Here is a 19947-nt window from a genome sequence, read left to right as displayed (position 1 = left end):
GAGAGGGATATCACTTACCCGAGTAAGTGGTACCTAGGAAAATAAACTTTCCTTCATCCCCACATAAATATGAAAAAAGAACATGGATTTCTTCGTTAATGGGATTATTCCCATTGACCAACTTCCCCCCTCTCAAAATAAAAAAAAAAGAACACTGCCTAGTTTTTCTTTGTTATTATTTATTTAGGTATATTGGACTATACAATGGAGGTAGCTCATCATCTTATAAAAGAAAAAGAAAAAAAAAACGACCCTTGTTATCAATTGATCACAATGTCAATTCTATGGTAGAGAGTAGAGAGTATAGAAACCAGTGTTCAGAAAACCGGACCGGACCGGTCAGTTGAACTGTAAGCCAGGGCTCTGATCGGTTTGATCATACCCCAATAACTGAACTTGCTAAAAACCTGTTAAAAACCAGCTGATTGGCCGATTGAACCAAAAAATCGGTGGACCGGTCCCAGTTTCATGAAACCGCTTGGGTCTATACATAAATGGAATTTTGAAATATTGTTAACAAGATTTGAACCCAAAATTTCTTATTTTCACAGATTACTTAATTACCACTAATCCACTTGTCTACCTATGCTAATTAATGATTATTTATTATACATATTACATTATTATGCATGTATTTTAAAGAAAAATATAAATTAAAAGACTTGAACTCTAGTCATTTTCTTTTAAAAATTAAGAAACTTACCATCCATCCATCATATTTATAAATATTAAAAATTATAAAATATATAGTATATATATTAAAAATTATATATTTATTTATTTATTTATGAATCTCTCCCTTCTCCGGCTCTATGCCCGATCCAATTATCTAGACATTAATAAAAATGACACTGCATTTTTCTTTATTTCCTTCGTTTTTATTAGTAAAGCACTATTGAATTGTTGACATTGCACTGTATGCATTGCATGTACAAGATACCAGATATGCACTTTGGTCCGATAAAAATGGACCCCATGATGAAGAAAAGTTGAGGGTGTCCAGGTGTTGAAGAATCTCTGATGCAACTAAACGGACGTAAAGTGCAAATTTCTACTGCACAATATGCAATTTACCTTTTTCGGCATTGCATGGTACAAACGATATATCTCTCTGTCACACAAATGCTACGCATTAAAAAGAAATTGTTTAACCATTTCGGTGTTTTGAGCTGATGACTTGACAAGCAATAAAGACATATGGCATCTTTCTTAATGAGACAAGAAAAGAAGGTGATGTAATAAAAGCACATGGAACCATATTGGACTATGGGCTGCCATCTCTCTCGTCATATCTAACAAAATAAATGCTAATTGTGATTCTTAATTCTTAAACCTATTATTATTATCGTTATAAAAAAAAACCTATTATTATTATTGTTATTATTATTTAAGTTTCAAATAATATATAAGATCCATACACAGCGGCAATATAAAATAAAAAGGAATGAGAAAATAAGTGTTTTAGGGGTTGGTTTAGTTTAGTTGTAAGGTGTTTGGTAAATTAAATCGACTTGGTCAGATCAGTGACACCCAAAACTGATTGATTATTAGTAAAAATTGAACTATTTGATTTGTATCGATTTGGGTTAATTTTCAGTTTGATTGGTCAATTCAAAAGATTTAAACTTAAAAAATAAATTAAAAAAGAGAGAATGATCGATAGTCGTAATGTTAGAATTTATAGATTCAAAGTACATATGGGATAGGTGCCAGGAATTGATGCCAATTCACATGGGGATATGAGTGCATAGAGTGTTTTTTTGACATTTTGAATGTTTATAACATGAGATCAGAAATCTACATTAGGTGTATCAGTACTTCTCCGTTTAAAAATATTAAATTTATAATATAAAATATTTTAAACTGGAAAATATAATATTTTTTTTCACTTTTTTGTATTAACAAATTATATTTAAAATATAAAATATTAATATATATATATGATCATATTGATTAAGCTTTTTGATCAATTTATAATAACCAAACCGAAAGCAATCTAATGTATCGGATTGAAAAATTACTGAATCAAAGCCGATCAAAAATATTAAAAATCCGTCGGATTGGTTGGTTTAATCGATTTTATCGGTTTAATAAACAGGAAAAAGAAAAATAGAAATGAACACCCACCAGCTAATACTATTACTAGTCTAGTGGATTTTGCCAAAGATTGGAGAAAGTGGGCGTTGTATGTCTCTTTCACAGATCAACACCGTGTGGAGTGGGATTTCTAAGGCATTCCCTCGTTTCCCCGATCAATCCGGCGGTAGTTGAGCTGTATCAAAATCTAATTTTAATTGGGACCCACCAATCAAGAGAAAGGATTCTTCCTCCTAAATTTATAAAACTAACCCAAAGTCCAAACCCCATCTTTTTAATGCTTTTTCCTATCCAAAACAGCTCATCAAGTCCTCTCTCTCTCTCTCTCTCTCTCTTCTAAGTACTACCCACACACAATTAAACCCGGCCTTTCGTGGAACGAAGAGGAAGATTCTGTGCATTTCCCCAACCAAACGAGCATCTCCGCCGGAAGAGCTTCTCGTCGATCGAAAGCGTTGTGAGGAGAACGGCAGACGGGTATCTCAGTGAAGAGGATGAAGAGAGGATGGACATGTTGTGGGAAAACTTCAACGACGATTTACAGCGGATTTCTTCAATGGGCAAGAAGGCTGAAGCGAACAGATTATCGAAACCAGCTGGTGGATCGAGATCCGACTGGGATGCACGAGGAGAGATGGTGGAAATCTACCGTGTTCAGGCCATAAAGATGTCCAAGACAAGCACAGCTATGCTTTCTTCAAGGAGATCATCCAGCTTGTTCATGCTAATCAAGGTACTCAAAAAGCTATTCTTGCTTCACAATTCTCGTCCGAAGAGGAGCTAGCACTTCATAACCACATCCACTGTTTGTTTGTCTAGTTTCATTCTAATCTTAGTCATCACTACTTGCCAGAATTGACCACAGCAGTGAAATTCGTTATGGTGAATAGGGTAATGGATAACATGACTATACCGCATGAATGTAAACTGTGTATAATAGGAGAAATTATAATTATTGCTTGATTAAGCTTTGAGATATAAATCTTTTTTTTTTTTTCCTTTTCTTGGTGGATGAATTGAGACACAGACTGTGAATTCAAACTCGATTAAGATAATCTTGTTCATGGAATGATGGAAAATACAGCGGGGAGTGGTACCCATTTACTTTGCAAAGCCTGTGGATGATTTGTCTAATTTTTCCTCTGCACCTTAACGTTTACCATGAATTTGACTTATTCAGTTACTCTTATTTTTGACAGTGATTTGGGTACCCCCAATTTTTACAGTGATGCTCCTTGATGAAAGGTAAGCTGGACCTTTGTAACACATTGACATGGTGACATAGTTACTCAACAGTACTAGACTAGGTCAATTTTGTCTTTTTCAGTAGGAGAACTCCTCTAACCTCCATCCCTCAAGGGTATTTTATTAATTAGCTAAGCAATTATGCATCATGGTATACTTAATAAAGTACCCCCAAAATTAATGCTTTGCTTTATTACCTTGTCGTAGACAGAGATGGAAATTGTATAACAGCATAGTCCGAGCATGGTCACATCTGTTTTGATCAAGGTTTTAAATAGAACCGGATAGCGAACCGTTTTAGGTCTAATTTTCAGGTCAAATAGTTCAATCGTTTAAATCGAATATAGTCTATTCTGATAAAAAATAAAAAAAATAAAAAAAAGTAAAAATATAGCCAAAACTGTTGTTTGGATCGATAGATCAACAGTTCACTGCTGTCCAGCACTAAGCCCATTAGTTTTTTTTTTTTTCTCTTTTTTTTTAACAGTAAATATAATATTATGTTGTATATTTTTCATGCATATTAACAATTCCAAATATCAACACGAGACCTGATTCAGTTCTAACAAAACCGTTCTCACAGCTTTTTACTGTCTTGCATAAAAAACATCTCTATATTTATATATTTTTATTTATCAGAGATATTTTTATGAAAAAGTATGGGCAGGTCTAATGCAGATTTATGATTTTCACTGCAGGGCTATAAATATTCAAAATGTCAAAAACCGCCACTTTACACACCAATGCCCACCCGTGAAGCTGACACCCACCCCAACTGTACTTTGGGCCTAAAAATTCTGACCCTGGGCTGAACTGTCATTCTTCCTATTTTTTATGGAAAAGTACGAATAGGTCCATTGCATATTTTTGATTTTCACTGCAAAGTTATAAACATTCAGTTCCAAATATCAAACACGAGGCCCCATTCAATTCTAACAAAACCATTCATACAGCTTTTTAATTGCATCAAAAATATCTCTATATTTATATATTTTTATTTATTAGAGATATTTTTATGGAGAAGTATAGATAGGTCTAATGCAGATTTCTGATTTTCACTACAGAATTATAAACATTCAAAATGTCCAAAACCCCACTCTACACACCAATGCCCCAAGGAATTGGCATCAATTTCAAACAGGCACCCACCCCAACTATACTTTGAGCCCAAAAATTCTAACCTTATGCTGAATCATCATCAAAGATATTCTTAATATACAAAGATATTCTCAATATACAATTTTAGACGAGATATTCCCAATGTACAGCCTGCACATGCTGTGAGGTCGATGTAAGGAGCATATCCGAACTCGGTGCAAGAACGATTTTATGATGATTAAATCCGATGACATCAAACACGTGGTGGGGGACGGTGGTTGTTTTCCATAGCATGTGCTTGGGAAAAAAATGGTACATCTCATAAATGCTGACTTTGAAAATAAAAATCTAAGCACTGCAATCTTTTCTGGTGGTGCTTACAAGTGCATCAAGGACCACATATTTTGAATATTTTATGTTCATGTCGGTCACTGTTGTCAGTGCATGTTGGTCATGCATATACAATGCTACAGAATATTCGTGGCGTATGATGTTTTTGCAAGCAATAAGGGAAAGACATTTGTATCCTTAACATTTTCTTGGTGTATTGAGTTGTGCAATTTACTATTTCTTCTACAAATTAATAAATCAATAAGCTACCTACACTATTATATAATAAAGTCAACATGTTTTAATTTATAAAATTTCCGTCTTATAACACAATTTATAATATTATAAGAATAAATTGCTGAAACCTCTCCTGAACTTGTTAACCACTCAGTGATGTTTTTCATGATAATTACAATCATTTCTTTGAGTTTTTTGATACAGTTGTAAATAGATTCCCACTGTTAAGAGTGGATCCGGGTCCTTACTCTTTACAGTTTTTTTTCAGCATCTCCATGCGTGTATCTTTTATTAATGGAGAGATATTCCCAATTAATGCATGGCTGAAAAATTATGTGAGAACGTGTGAACACTGAATTGGATTTCTACTGTTATATCTTCTAATGAAAAGCATAAAAATGTTTAAAATACCTATGCAAATAATTTTGACCAAAATGTTTATTTTTCAAAATTTTCTCTTTATAGTAATCACTACCCCAAGCACTTTCAGTCTCTTTTCCAAAATTGATTCATTCTTCAAATTTGCCTTTCATATCAATCTTGTAAAGTCAAAAATGTAACATTAAACTCTCTTTTTTTGTGATTCACAAAGTTTGTATTTTTTTTTAAATCGGCCTCAATAGTAAATGTATGGGTATTTTAGACATTTTAGTGTTAGACAATGTATGTTCTTAGCTCCAATCAGATTGATGTACAGATATATTTATTGTAAATAAATAAATGTACATTATTGTTTCATATTGATATTGGTATGTTTCTGTGAAATTACCCCTTAAACTGAACACTTATGAGACTCGTGTTAGTTTAGAATGTTCTCACCCGTTGGTTAGACTTGGGGAGTTTATTTTACCAAAGCTGACATTGATGTGCTATCAAAGAAATTGGGGCAGATTGTCTCAACTGCTAGGGTTAGACCCAAAGCACATGTAGTGTGTGTTTGGTTGAAACACTGAACCCGGACCATTTTTCTATTATGCCTTGGACCTTGAAGATTGATTATGGTACCACACTAGGTGTTCGATTGGTCTGTCTTTGATATGCCAATTAGTGAGATCCATTGAGGGTCAAAACCTGGGTATGTTGGGGCAGTCTGAGAATTCACTTGAGTGGGTGATCATAGTGATAGGATTGACCCCTTTGTCGGACTAGGTCAATGATAGGGCTTATGTTTTTTGAAAAATGTTTGTTAAAGGTCTTAATTCCTAGGATCCATCCGAGTAGAGAGTGTGACACTGCACCTTAAAGCTAGGGGAGATGTCATTCCCTATTGAACAATGTTTAATCATTATGGGTCGAGAGATTAAGTGTAAAAGACCATTACAAGGCTGATTACCTTATGAGCTTTATCTTATTTAAGTCTATTATCCTTGGGTTTTCATAGGATGACTGAATTCAATTATCATTTAAGTGTAAATGTTAAGCCCATTTTGAGACATAGTGATGTGCTCAGGGGTTCACTACATTTAGTAGTGAATTCGACCAAGCTTTTTCACAAAGGCTGGGCCGAACCCATGTGGACTTATGTGAGGTTATTGTGGGGTCCCACACCATAAAAATTAGGCCTAAGTTAGCCATGCAACACCCTTGGATCATGAGCCTTATAACTAATGGGCCTAAGGCCCATAATTAATATGATTAGTTAAATTGTCACATGATAGATTAAGTTGTCATGTGACATGGGGCGAATCTGGGTTTGGAATTGGGTATGGAGCACCCATCCTCTTAAGCAGATAAGGCTTATCTCTTAAAAGCCAGATCCAAATTAGATTTGGATAGTCTCCCAATTTGATTAGGAGAAGTGCTCCATAAAGAAATAAAAGAAGAAGAGAACGAACTAGACTATAACACCTCTCTATTTTGTTCTCTCTTCTTCTTTTTGTCTATCAAGAAACCGTAGTTCGACCACAACTATTTTGGGACTGATAGAGATCAGTTTTCTTTTGATTTTTGCAAGAAAAATCCAAAGGAATTTCATGTTTACCTTTCCCAGTTCAATCCAAGTAATTGGATTGCAGTTTTGTTGAAAACTGTATTATTGAACTAGCTTTAGGAATACACTGTGCCATTTTCAGTGAAGGCTAATTTTAGGACTGTTTTGGGCATGAACTTCTACCTTGGGATCTATGTTTGTGGTATTCATATTAGGTATACATCTCATTCTTTGATTGGTTTCAAATCTAGTCTGGTTCCGTGCAAGACCGGTCATAAAAAATGTAGTTTTTCAAAATATAGGAAATTCAATTATCAAAAGGATTAGGAAATTTTTGAAATTTCACCCAGCCATCTAGCCCTAACCTTTTCTTCATTTAGTGTCTCTTATTAGTTGATTTTAACATAAATGATCTATTTGCAACTATGTCAAAAAGTTCAAAGGAGGTGATTGCAATTACCAAATTTCAGGAAAGGTTTTAGTAATTTACCCATATTATATTATTACAAATAATAATAATAATAACAACAACAACAATAATAATAATAATAATAATAATAATAATAATAATAATAATAATAATAATTACCTAGATGTTTTAATGAAGTAGTCTAAATGGCACAAGATAATAACTAAATTTGGGTCTCAAAACGAATCCAGACATTCATTTCTTCACTCTATATCATGGAATAAATTTAAGTGAAAAATACCTTGCCACATGTTTTTAAATTAAAAAATGAAATCTTTGACAATTATTATAAATTGGGTGGAACTCTAATACAAATTCAGATTTGCTCCCCACACCGACCTTGCAACACATTTCGGCCATACATTTGGAACATTTTCCCATAAATAAAAAATTATAATTATGGAGATATTTCAGATGCATAGATTTGGCCTATATGTGATGGCTTGTAACAGTCAATAAATGGCCAATTCAAAGGATACCCTATCTGATGAACGGCTACCACCGTGCGGGACTAGGGTAGAGGAAAGGGAAAGGAGACTCAATCGGAGCCAGGGCCGATGTCGTCAGATCCTGAAACAGAGGATGGTGCTCGAAGTCAATCTAAAACGGCAGGCACCAGGCAGGAGTGCGTTGTTGTTGCCAATGTCGGAGAGTCTCATTGGAGCTAACGTCGTTCACTCTGTTAGCGAGCTACACTTGCGCCATCGGAGTCAAGGTCGCTGGAGATTCCAAGAGCATTAGTCGCCTTGGCTCAAGATGGGGCAGTTTTTTTTTTCAAATTTCAAAAGTCTCGCATGGTAGCTGTTTGGTGAGCGGGGAAGCTTCAAATCTCGTTTCCCGACCAGGGGCTTGAAGGGTTGACCCAATCTCTATTGCTTCTTTGCCAAATGACCAGGCTCATGGGCTGGGCTCATCTCAGATCGTGTTGAAGCCCAAAGTGCCAATCCAATCTTCTCTCAAGGGCTTGTCCCTTTCCAAACCCATTTTTGAACCCGTCTGCATATCCCTGATTCCAAGCCTGTTTAATTTTTCCTCACAATTTCCCAAATCCGTTAAACTCCTTGATCAAACATTTTCTACTAAAAAAAATTTCTTAATGCTTATAATGTGACTTGAACCCAAATCAATTAATGATAGCCCTAAATTTCTTGGCACTACTTTAAGCCATTAAATCATCTCGCCTTTTGTGTTATTTAATGAAATAAAATAGATTTTATTTACTTTTGTATTCATCAAAACAATCAATACATATATATGATTAATAATTCCAACTAAAAATTAAAAGTAATAATATTTAAAAATTAGTATTTTATAACTAAATGAAATAAACAATCTATCAAATCTAAATTTACATCAAATGATGATCTTAATCCCAAAAAATTTATACAAATAAAATATTAATAATAGAATAATTATCTTAGTACTTAAAATTTATAAATTTGTGCATGACATTAATATAATAGGTTCATATTTACGCATCCTAGGTATCGGGTATCAGATACCCTGAAGTCAAAACCTAAACTCTATAGAGTTTTAATCTAAAATCCCAAACCCTATAGGGTTTTGATAAACGGGTCCTATTAGGGTCGAGACAGGTCGGATACCCAAAATATTTGTGACCAATTCGACTATGAGTTCCCAATATATTTAAGATAAGTGTTAGTAGACCAATGACAAAGAAAGACAAGACCACTTTGTCCCTAAGTCTTGTCATTTATGGTTGATAACTATTCTCAGTTTTTGAAAATCAAGAAAACTATCAAACCCATATATAAGCTCATCCATGACAGATTCAATTATGAGTATCCCGATATACATTGTAATGGTTAGTAGCCCAAGTATGAAGAGATACATGGTTACTATACCCTTGACTTGTGATTTATGGTTGATAATTTTTCTTGGTTTTTGAAAACCAAAAAATTTATGAAACCCATATGTGGTCAAAATTTTCAAGTCCTTGACCGATTCATAATGAAAGCCAATTGTCCAAGTATGGCACATGACACATTCCCATTGAAGGAAGTGGAAATCCATCATATGGATGGTCGAACCATACTAGATGGTAGGGTGAAATTTCAAAAATTTATTTTACCCTTCTAGGAATCATATTCCCAGTTTTAGAAAAACTACATTTTTCAATGATAGTTTTTACACCAAAACCAGACCAGGTCTGAAACTAAAAGAAAGGGAGAAGAATGCCTGATATGGATTCCACACGTATAAGTGGGTGTTCACGCCCAAAGAGGGTACCAAAACCAACTTCCACTGAAGATGGCGCAGCTTAGGTTGAAGCCCGTTCAACAACACAATCCTTCAGCAAGAATTGTAATCCAACAGCTTGGATCAAGCAAGGGAGGTGAGTGGTGTGTCCGGAAGCGTGTCGTTAACCACTTTGGAACACCAACTTTAATATTTATAAATTTTTTCTGATTCTAAAACAATTACAAACGCAATAAATGGTGAGAACGGGTCATATCCATAGGGAAGCAAGGGAAAATTCGTTATTTACTTGAATCTAGGAAAGAGAACACAATTGAGAGTTGTAGAAACACAAAATTTAATTAATTAAACTGAAATTCATTAAAATAAGATTTGAATACTACTGGAAGTGAAAAGTGCAGAGAAATAAATAAGTAAATAAAAGGAATGAAATAAAAAGTCTGCAATCCGATCAAAGGTAGCAGTCTCCGGATCACTCCATTGACCCTCAAACTTCTCGAGCTAGGCCTTCCATCTTACCTGGCCAAATTCCAGATCTGCATAAAAGAAAACAAAAATCAAACTGACTGAAAGTAAATTGTAGAATGAAAAAAAAAGAACTGGAAATGAAAGAAAAATCTAAGACTAATGGTTGGGATTAGAATCCAGAGGTGGCAGTAGTGGCTTAGGCGAACTACAAGCAGGAACCCCTCCTCTTGCCTAGGCGCCCTCCTCTTCCTCTACCCTTGAACTTCTCAAGATCAGCCTTCTGTTTTACCTGGGGGCAGAATTCAACCCCTTCTCAGGAACCCTTGGGTTCTTTTTATAGAGAAGGATGGACACAACTGGGATTAGAGAGAAAGAGGGAGGCAGCAACTAGGTTTTTGCAAAGATATGGGCACCCTAGGGTTTCTAATGAGAGGGGAGCATGCTAATACATTAGGAGGGGCGCCATTCTGGGTTTACCAAATAGGAGGCGCCCTCCTGTTCTCAAATTTTCACAAAAATACCCCCTCTCTCAGTTGGACTTCACACCATCTTCCCAAAAACTGCATTTCAGCCATGTAACTTCCCCAGTTCTCCACAATAGTTGCACAGAGACCCTCAGAGGTCACAACATTGAATTTAACTAAGAAAATGACACACTTTGACTATTCTAAGGCCGAAAATACATCTGAAATGATGCCCTTAAGGCATCAAAATATAGAGTTATCACCCCCCCCCAACTTAACATTGCTAGTCCCTTAGCAATGTGGCCTTAAAATTATACTGAGTAAAGAGATTAATTACATTGCAAGATTATCCCTTACAAAATTAGCCAAGTATCCTGAATTCTCAAACTTTGTATAGATCGGTATTGGGCTTAAGGGGAAAAACTGCCCTACTTTGAATATCGTAGAAACATGGATTAAAAATCTGATATACCCTTTCATTTATTGACTGTCTCGATAAACTGAGATTGATTTTCGAAATCAGGTGGATGTTCTTCTTAGCATTTTTTACAGTGGATTTCTACCCCTGAACTTGATATGCACACTTATTTTTATTACTACCATCCACCGTTTTACGCAAATCTCAACACTTGCCTTAGGCGAAGAGACCTAGTTATTAAGTGTTAGGTAAGCGTCTTTGACATTCCCTTTTCCGTTCGACGCGTATCTCGATACTTGACTTAGGTGAAGAGACCCGATTACTAAATCTAGGGTGTCCGTTAACCTTTTATTCTTTTTATTTTTGCAACGTTGTTCAGGGCAGTCCACTGTTTCTAACAGTTTGAAGATTTTTTAGTCTAATTTCTCCATATTTCTCTTCTTATCTTGGTAGGGGCAAACCTGAGAGTATTTTCTAATTTCTAAATGGTTTCGACAATATTCAAATAAGACCAATTTTGATTCCTACCACTTATTACCAATTTCTAAAATATTCAATATTCTTTTATCAGTTTCCTCAAAATTTTCTATTTCAGAATCTCTTTTAATGGAAAGAAATTTTAAAATTTTCAATGAAATTTTAATTCTACATATTTAAAGGCTTAGCTTCTCAATTTTTTTTTTCAAAATTTCATTTTTTTTCTCTTTTCTCACCCCCAACTTAAGTGCCATTATCCCCAATGGCATGAATAGGCTGATGCAAAAAGGACTTGGGCCAAAGGGAACAATCAATAGGGTTTTCCTGAAGAGTTCAAGGTCTACCACCTAGTCTCGAATAAAAAAAAAAAGGAGAAAAACTCAAAGCAGAAACACTAAATGCTAGACAGTTTTGTATGCCCTTAGCTTCAATCAAAATGATGTACTTTATGAGTTTATTGTAAATGAATAAAAGTGCATATTTGATTCATGTTTCCTTGGTATGTTTCTGTGGAATACCCTTAAACTGGACACTTAATGAGACTCGTGTTAGTTTAGAATGTTCACAACCAGTGGGTCGATCTGGGGAGACCTATCCTGACAAGGCTGACACTGTGGTGCCACCAAGTCGGTTGGGATAGCCTGTCTCAGCTGCTAGGGTGAGACCCTTGGCACATACAGTGTAGGATTAATTGAATCTATGAACTGGACCAGATTTCTAGTATTGCCCTGGACCTTGGAGATCGATGGGAAAAACTGGAAAGTTACACCCGACCCCTAGACTCGATTATGATACTGCGCTGGGTGTTGGATTAGGTTGTTTTTGATATACCAATCAGTGAGATCCTTAGCGGGGGTCAAAACCTACGTATGTTGGGACAATCTGAGAATTCATCTGAATGGGTGATCATAATGATAGGATCAGCCCCTTTGTCGGACAAAGGTAATGATCAGGAATGCACTCTCACTAATGGAAACCAAGTCTGCCGACAGTCGATTTCAATCGTTGAGACTTGTTTTGCAAAATATATTTTATATGAGATATAAAAGTATATATATATGGTTTGGAAATGTTTGCAAGAATATTTTAATTCCCGGGATCCATACAAAAGAGAATGCAACCTGATGTGTAGATCAATGTTTGGGTCCCACGCCATACAAGGAAGCCCAACTGGGCAGTAGTTTGGAAGGCTAAATGAATACATAACCTTAAATGGGCCTTAAGCCCATTCGAACTGGGCTGATTTGATTAGCCATTTAAAGGGGCGAATTTTGAGATAGATCAGTTGATAGGATTGGGCCCTGACCCTATCCACTTAGAGAGTCCAAGATCTAAAAAAAATTTAGATCTGAAAACCTCCTAAATAGATTAGGAGATGGCTGATCTGATTTGTAGATAAGATAAGGGTTATCCCATATCACTTAAAGGGACTTTTTATCCAAATATGATTTGGATTAGCAACTCCTAATAGGATTAGGAGCTGATTCCTTTAAGTCTATAAAAGGAGGAGGGGGCGGCAGCCTTTATGCAATGCAATCCACTGATCATTTTCTTCAGAGCTGAGATTACTAGAAGAGAGAATTCTGCACCCTGCAAATACTCTCTTACCGCCTCCTTCCTGCAGCCGCCGCCTCTAGCAGTTCGATCTCCAGTTCTTGGGAGAAATCAAGATTTGTTCTTGATACCAATCTTTTGGAGAAAAGATTGGTGGGAGTTGTATTCACAAGCCGTCCAGTTGATTCTTGCGAAGGGTCAAGTTCTTTTGGAAGAACACTATCAATTCTGCTCCACCCTGCATTGCGCTATCTTCAGTGGGAGCAGATTTTGGATCATTCCTTGGGTGTACACCTCCATTGGGAGATACTGTTTCTTTGTATCAGGTATTATCCCTCCCTACTCCTTTTGGTTCAGATCTGGTTCAGTTTATAGTTCAAGAATGATCATTGAAAATATGATTTTCTAAATAGGGAATTCGATTCCCAATTGAAGGGAGAGAAAAAGTTTTGAAATTCGCCCCCTTATTCCGCAATCTTTGGGCGTCCATGTGATGGATTTTCTATCCCTTCAGTGGTATCAGAGCCATTGTTCAAATCATGAACCATTCTGTTTTATATCTGAACCTGCGCAAATAGGGAGAAGGCGTTCTACCCAATTTGCGTAGATATGTGTTTTGGGAAATTTGTTCCCAAAATTGATGGGCAAATAATTTGAAATTAGTTTTATATAAATCTGATTATTGTTTAGAATAGTTCTATATGATTTTCTGGATTTATGGGCTGTTCGTACAAGAGGAGATCGAATTCTTGATTTCCGTAGGGAGAACTGCAAGATTTGCAGTTTCTTGATTTTTTTATTACATTTGGTATGTAAATATATTTTTTTTAATTTTTAGACTCAATGTATAGGCATTCAATCTGATGTAATTATTAATAGAAATAGGATTTCTATTTAATTTTTATTTTGGATCGAAGATGGCGACGCATAAAGGGAGATTTCGCAGATAGGACATTTGCTATCTGCAATTTGCAGTTTGTGAAACTACAATATGTGGTTTAACCTCTGTTTTGCAGGATGGAGTGTGCGAACAACCCTGTTTAACTGATTCTTGATTTTCTTTTATCAGTTATTTAATTTTAGATTATTTTCTTGAATTAAAGATCAAACCCTAGACCCATTCGAACCAAGATTGGTTCAAACTGTTTGGACCAAATCTAAGGTTTAATCAAGGCTGAAAGTCAACCCTAATTTTCCCACTAATGGGCTTGAGGATTGATATTTAATTAAATGGTTATTTCGGCCCAACCTGTAAAGGCCCAATTTTGAATAGTTAAAACTGCTAAAAGCCCACTTCAAAGGATAAAGCTATATGGGCCGAACTGGGTAACCCTAATTCAGCCCATATACCTAGATAATATTAATGGTTAATATTACGGATTTTTAACGAGCTTCCAATGGGCCTTACAGATAATTAATTGATTGGATCAATTTATCCCTGCATGAGATGTTTGGATGTGTGATGTGTTGCGTGCATGGGCCATAAGTGCTTGGCCCATGCTCATTCAACAGTGACTCTTGCGCACACCATGGCTGAATGCACATCATTGCCATGGTGTCCCTTTTGGTCATTGGATGACCTCCCTTAGTGGTGGGCCCCACACCTCATCAAGAGGTTACGTGCGGAACCCTAGCCGATTTAAGGCCCACCAAAATCTGACTTTATGAAAGTCAGTGGGAGCCACTTTGGTTTGACCTAAATCAAACTAGGGCATAATTAACTGTTCCCTCCAGCTAATATGAGTGCACGTGATAGGGAGATTCATATGATGAACTCTCTAAAGGCTTTCCATCATTAGCATGAGGATGGGTCCTTCAGTAATGAGGAAACGCACCCGAAAATGGGCTATCCATTTGCTGTTGGGCTTGTCTAAGTGTTTCATAAGATGATAGGGGCGTCATAGACCGATGTGAGAGGGCTTCACCAGAAAATGGGAACTCTCTCACGGTACCTTGGTGTTCACGAACATGATGAGTGAGCACTCACTAGATAGAAAGGTTTACCTGAAAATAGCTCTGAACCTTGTTTGACAGAGGCCAAAGGGAAAACTCATATGATGAGTGGATATGATCCTTCACAGAAAGGTGGTAGGGTTATGCAGCTGAAACAGTTGGCTCCATGCACCCTATGTGATTTCCCACATTTTCAGAGACAACCCAAAGTCTCTGTCACTGAGAAAGGAGGGAAATCTCAGAGATGAATAAATGGAAATGGATCGTAGATTAAAATCCATATCTATGAAATGAACATGAATCAAATTAGGTTGTGGACTGATGTTTGCTCTTTTACAAAGCATTGGATGCCTGTCACTTCTGCAAAAAGACCGGCTACTGGAAAAGGAACTGTCCTGCCTACCTGGAACCCAAAAAAGGTAATTTCGAAACTTGTGTTATAGAAACCAATTTATTGGTAGCTTCTGCGTCCTGGTGTATTGACTCCAAGGCTTCAACTCATGCGTGTAACTCACTGCAAGGGTTCAAGGTAAGCAGGAGGCTGAGTGAAGGAGAAATCACTCTCTACTTGGGGACTACTGCAACTGTTGTAGCCGCGGCCATAGGAACCATGGAGTTAATTTTTAGAGAATGAATAATTGTACTGAAAGATTGTCTTTATGTACAAATTTTAAGGAGAATTTTGATTTCTTTTTCAAAACTATGTGCAGATGGTTATTCTGTCTTCTTTAGTAATACGATTACTATTAAAAGAAATAACAGATTCATCGCATACGGAGAACTAGAGAACGGTCTCTATGTTCTACATCATTCTCTAGAAACTAACATAACCGAAACTACGTCGGCTGAAACCCCCAAGAAGAGAGCCCGTGATACAGTTAATCCCACGTATCTGTGGCATTACCGACTTAGCCACATCGGTGTTGACCAAATCACAAGGTTGGTAAAGGATGGTCCTTTGGGTTTTCTAACTGTAGAAGATCTTTCCACCTGTGAGCCTTGCCTACAAGGCAAGATGACGAAACGACCATTTAACGGTAAGCCTAAAAAATGTACAGGCACACTTGACCTAATACATACTGATGTATGTGGTCCCTTGAGTGTTAGGACACGGAATCAACACGTGTACCTAATGAGACACAAGTCTGAATCATTTGAAAAGTTCAAAGAGTTTATACAAGAGGTCGAGAAACAGTTAGGGAGAGAAGTTAAAGCCCTTCGATCTGATCGAGGGGGCGAGTATCTCTCTGACAAATTCAGGGACTACTTAAAGGACAATGGGATAGTATCACAATTAGCTCCTCCTGCTACACCACAACTTAACGGTGTTTCAGAGAGGAGGAGTAGGACCTTATTTGATATGGGGTCCGATCACTACTCATACAATCAGAGTTACCCACATCCTTTTGGGGTTACGCATTAGAGACTGCGATTTACATGCTGAATCGGGTTCCAACTAAGTGTCAGACACTTGAAGATTTGGGGTTGTCCAGCACATGTTAAAAGAATGAGTGCAGACAAGTTGGAATCCAAGACTAGTCGTTGCCTATTTGTAGGCTACCCTAAAGGCTCTGTAGGTTACCTTTTCTATGACCCAAGTGAGCAGAAAGTGTTTTGCAGTCGAAATGCCCAATTCTTGGAGACCGATTACATACTGGATGCCCATCGTTAGGAAATTGTTCTTGATGAGGAGAGCTCAGGAGCAGTGGGAGATGTCCCACAAGTTCCAGGTAGTGACCAACCTAAAAGATCCACTCGGGTATCCAGGCCACCTGTCCGTTATGGTTATGACCATGATAGTTACCTAGTGGAAACCTTGAATAGTGAGGAGGATCCCGTAACTTACGCAGAAGCTATGTTGGACATAGATTCCTAGAAGTGGGTGGAGGCCATGAGAGCAGAGATGGACTCAATGGAGACCAATGGAGTCTGGACTCTAGTAGATCTGCCCTCCAGGTAAAAGCAATCGATTGCAAATGGATTTACAAGAGGAAGAAGGGCCCCAATGGTAGGGTTGAGACCTTCAAAGCTCGTCTGGTGGCGAAAGGGTACACTCAGAAAGAGGGCATCGATTATGAGGAAACCTTTTCTTTTGTGGCCATGCTTAAATCCATTAGGATCTTGCTAGCTGTAGCAGCATACCATGATTATGAGATTTGGCAGATGGATGTCAAAACTGCATTCCTGAATGGAGATCTTACTGAAGATATCTATATGCAGCAGCCGCAAGGCTTCATAACTGCGGGTCAGGAAAACATGGTATGTAAACTCAATAGATCCATTTGTGGACTTAAGAAAACTTCTAGAAGTTGGAATATCCATTTTGACTCTGCTGTCAAATTGTTTGACTTCAAGCAGAATCCGGATGAACCCTGTGTTTACAGGAAGTACCATGGAGATAATGTTACCTTCTTGGTTCTGTATGTAGATGACATTCTACTTATTGGGTATGATGTAGGAATGTTGACTACGGTGAAATTATGGCTTTCACAGGAATTTTCCATGAAAGATCTTGGAGAAGCCTCCTATATACTAGGTCTTTGACTCTATAGAGATAAATCGAAGCAGATAATAGGATTTATCCCAATCTGCCTACATTGACAAAATAGTCAAAAGATATAGCATGGAAAACTCCAAGAAAGGAAATGTTCCTTTCAGGCGTAGAGTCGCTCTCTCCAAAAAGATGTCTCCCAAGACTTCTGAGGAGATTAATGGCATGAAAGACGTTCCTATGCCTCTGCCGTAGGGAGGATTATGTATGCCATGTTGTGCACTCGTCCTGACATTACTCAGGCAGTGAGTGTAGTATGCAGATTTCAGGCCAGCCCAGGGTAGGAGCACTGGACTGCTGTGAAAAACATACTTAAGTACCTTCGAAGGACAAAAGAGTTTTGTCTAGTATTCGATGGTAACTCACTACAGATCCAAGGGTATATAAATGACGATTTCCAGTCGGATCCAGATGATAGAAAGTCTACATCTGAATATGTTTTCATGATAGGATCGTGTATTGTTTCCTGAATGTCAGTAAACAAGGGTCCTAAGTAGCAAATTAATAGTCCACAACCCAAGCCGAACGCATTGCCGTAAGTGAGGCTGCCTTATGAATGAAGGTGTTCATTCCTGAATTTGGAATTCAGCACATCACCCATTCTACTGTTGTATGACAATGCTGGACCTACATCAGGATGATGTTAAGAGCTAGCATCACCGGAGAATGTGGTAGACCAATTGACTAAGCCACTGTCACAAAAAGTGTTTGAGAAACATGTGAAAAGCATGGGACTCTGGCTAGTACCTAATTGGACCTAAGTGCAAGTGGGAGCTGTTAGACAGTTTTGTATGCCCTTAGCTTCAATCAAAATGATGTACTTTATGAGTATTCTAAATAAATAAAAGTGCATATTTGATTCATGTTCCCTTGGTATGTTTCTATGTAATACCCTTAAACTTGACACTTAATGAGACTCGTGTTAGTTTAGAATGTTCACAGCTAGTGGGTCGGTCTGGGGAGACCCATCTTAACAAGGCTGACACTGTGGTGCCACCAAGTCGGTTGGGGTAGCCTGTCTCAACTGCCAGGGTGAGACCCTAGGCACATATAGTGTAAGATTAATTGAATCTTTGAACTGGACCAGATTTCCAGTATTGCCCTGGACCTTGGAGATTGATGGGCAAAACTGGAAAGTTACACCCGACCCCTAAACTCGATTATGATACTGCGCTGGGTGTCAGATTAGGTTGTCTTTGATATACCAATCAGTGAGATCCTTAGCGGGGGTCAAAACCTGGGTATGTTGGGACAGTTTGAGAATTCATCTGGGTGGGTGATCATTGTGACAGTATCAGCCCCTTTGTCGGACAAAGGTAATGATCAGGGATGCACTCTCACTAATGGAAACCAAGACTGCCGGCAGCCGATTTCAATCGTTGAGATTTGTTTTGCAAAATATATTTTATATGAGATATAAAAGTATATATATATATATATATATATATTTGGTTTCGAAATGTTCGCAAGAAGGTTTTAATTCCCGGGATTCATACAAGAGAGAGTGCAACACTATTCCTTGCAGCCGAAGGAGAGGTCCTCTCTTGTCGAGCAGTGTATGATCATTATGGGCTGAGAGGTTAAGTGTAAGACCGTTGAAGATAATACCTGATGGGCTAATCTTGCATCTGCCCACAGTCCTTGGGTGTTACAAGGTGGCTTGGCCCAGGGACCACTTAGGGTAAGTGTTGGGCCCATAGAGCCCATCTGATGGGTTTCAGGGGGTGCACTATCCATAACAGTGTATTTGGCTAGGCCTTGTAACAAAGGCTGGGCTGAACCCATGTGGCTGATGTGTAGATCAATGTTTGGATCCCACGCCATACAAGGAAGCTCAACTGGGCAACAGTTTAGAAGGCTAAATGAATACATAACCTTAAATGGGCCTTAAGCCCATTCGAACTGGGCTGATTTGATTAGCCATTTAAAGGGGCGAATTTTGAGATGGATCAGCTGATAGGATTGGGCCCTGACCCTAGGCACATATAGTGTAGGATTAATTGAATCTTTGAACTGGACCAGATTTCCAGTATTGCCCTGGACCTTGGAGATTGATGGGCAAAACTAGAAAGTTACACCCGACCCCTAGACTCGATTATGATACTGCGCTGGGTGTCAGATTAGGTTGTCTTTGATATACCAATCAGTGAGATCCTTAGCGGGGGTCAAAAGCTGGGTATGTTGGGATAGTTTGAGAATTCATCTGGGTGGGTGATCATTGTGACAGTATCAGCCCCTTTGTCGGACAAAGGTAATGATCAGGGATGCACTCTCACTAATGGAAACCAAGACTGCCGGCAGCCGATTTCAATCGTTGAGATTTGTTTTGCAAAATATATTTTATATGAGATATAAAAGTATATATATATATGGTTTCGAAATGTTTGCAAGAAGGTTTTAATTCCCGGGATTCATACAAGAGAGAGTGCAATACTA

At 37.6% G+C, this 19947-nt stretch overlaps 1 long non-coding RNA gene across 1 annotated transcript; it reads left to right on the top strand.

Moving 5' to 3' along the window:
• The first annotated feature begins 2489 nt into the window (after nt 1-2489).
• Nucleotides 2490-4206, top strand: LOC148874306 (uncharacterized). The gene is made up of 3 exons (XR_016095092.1): nt 2490-2830; nt 3297-3342; nt 4041-4206. It is a non-coding gene; the product is annotated as an uncharacterized LOC148874306 (long non-coding RNA).
• Nucleotides 4207-19947: the final 15741 nt, after the last annotated feature.

This window comes from Nelumbo lutea, chromosome 1 (assembly GCF_056320005.1).
Source record: "Nelumbo lutea isolate HS-2025 chromosome 1, American lotus-T2T, whole genome shotgun sequence".
NCBI lineage: Eukaryota > Viridiplantae > Streptophyta > Magnoliopsida > Proteales > Nelumbonaceae > Nelumbo > Nelumbo lutea.
Note: the sequence above shows the minus strand (reverse complement) of the source record. Positions and strands in the feature narration are given on the sequence as shown.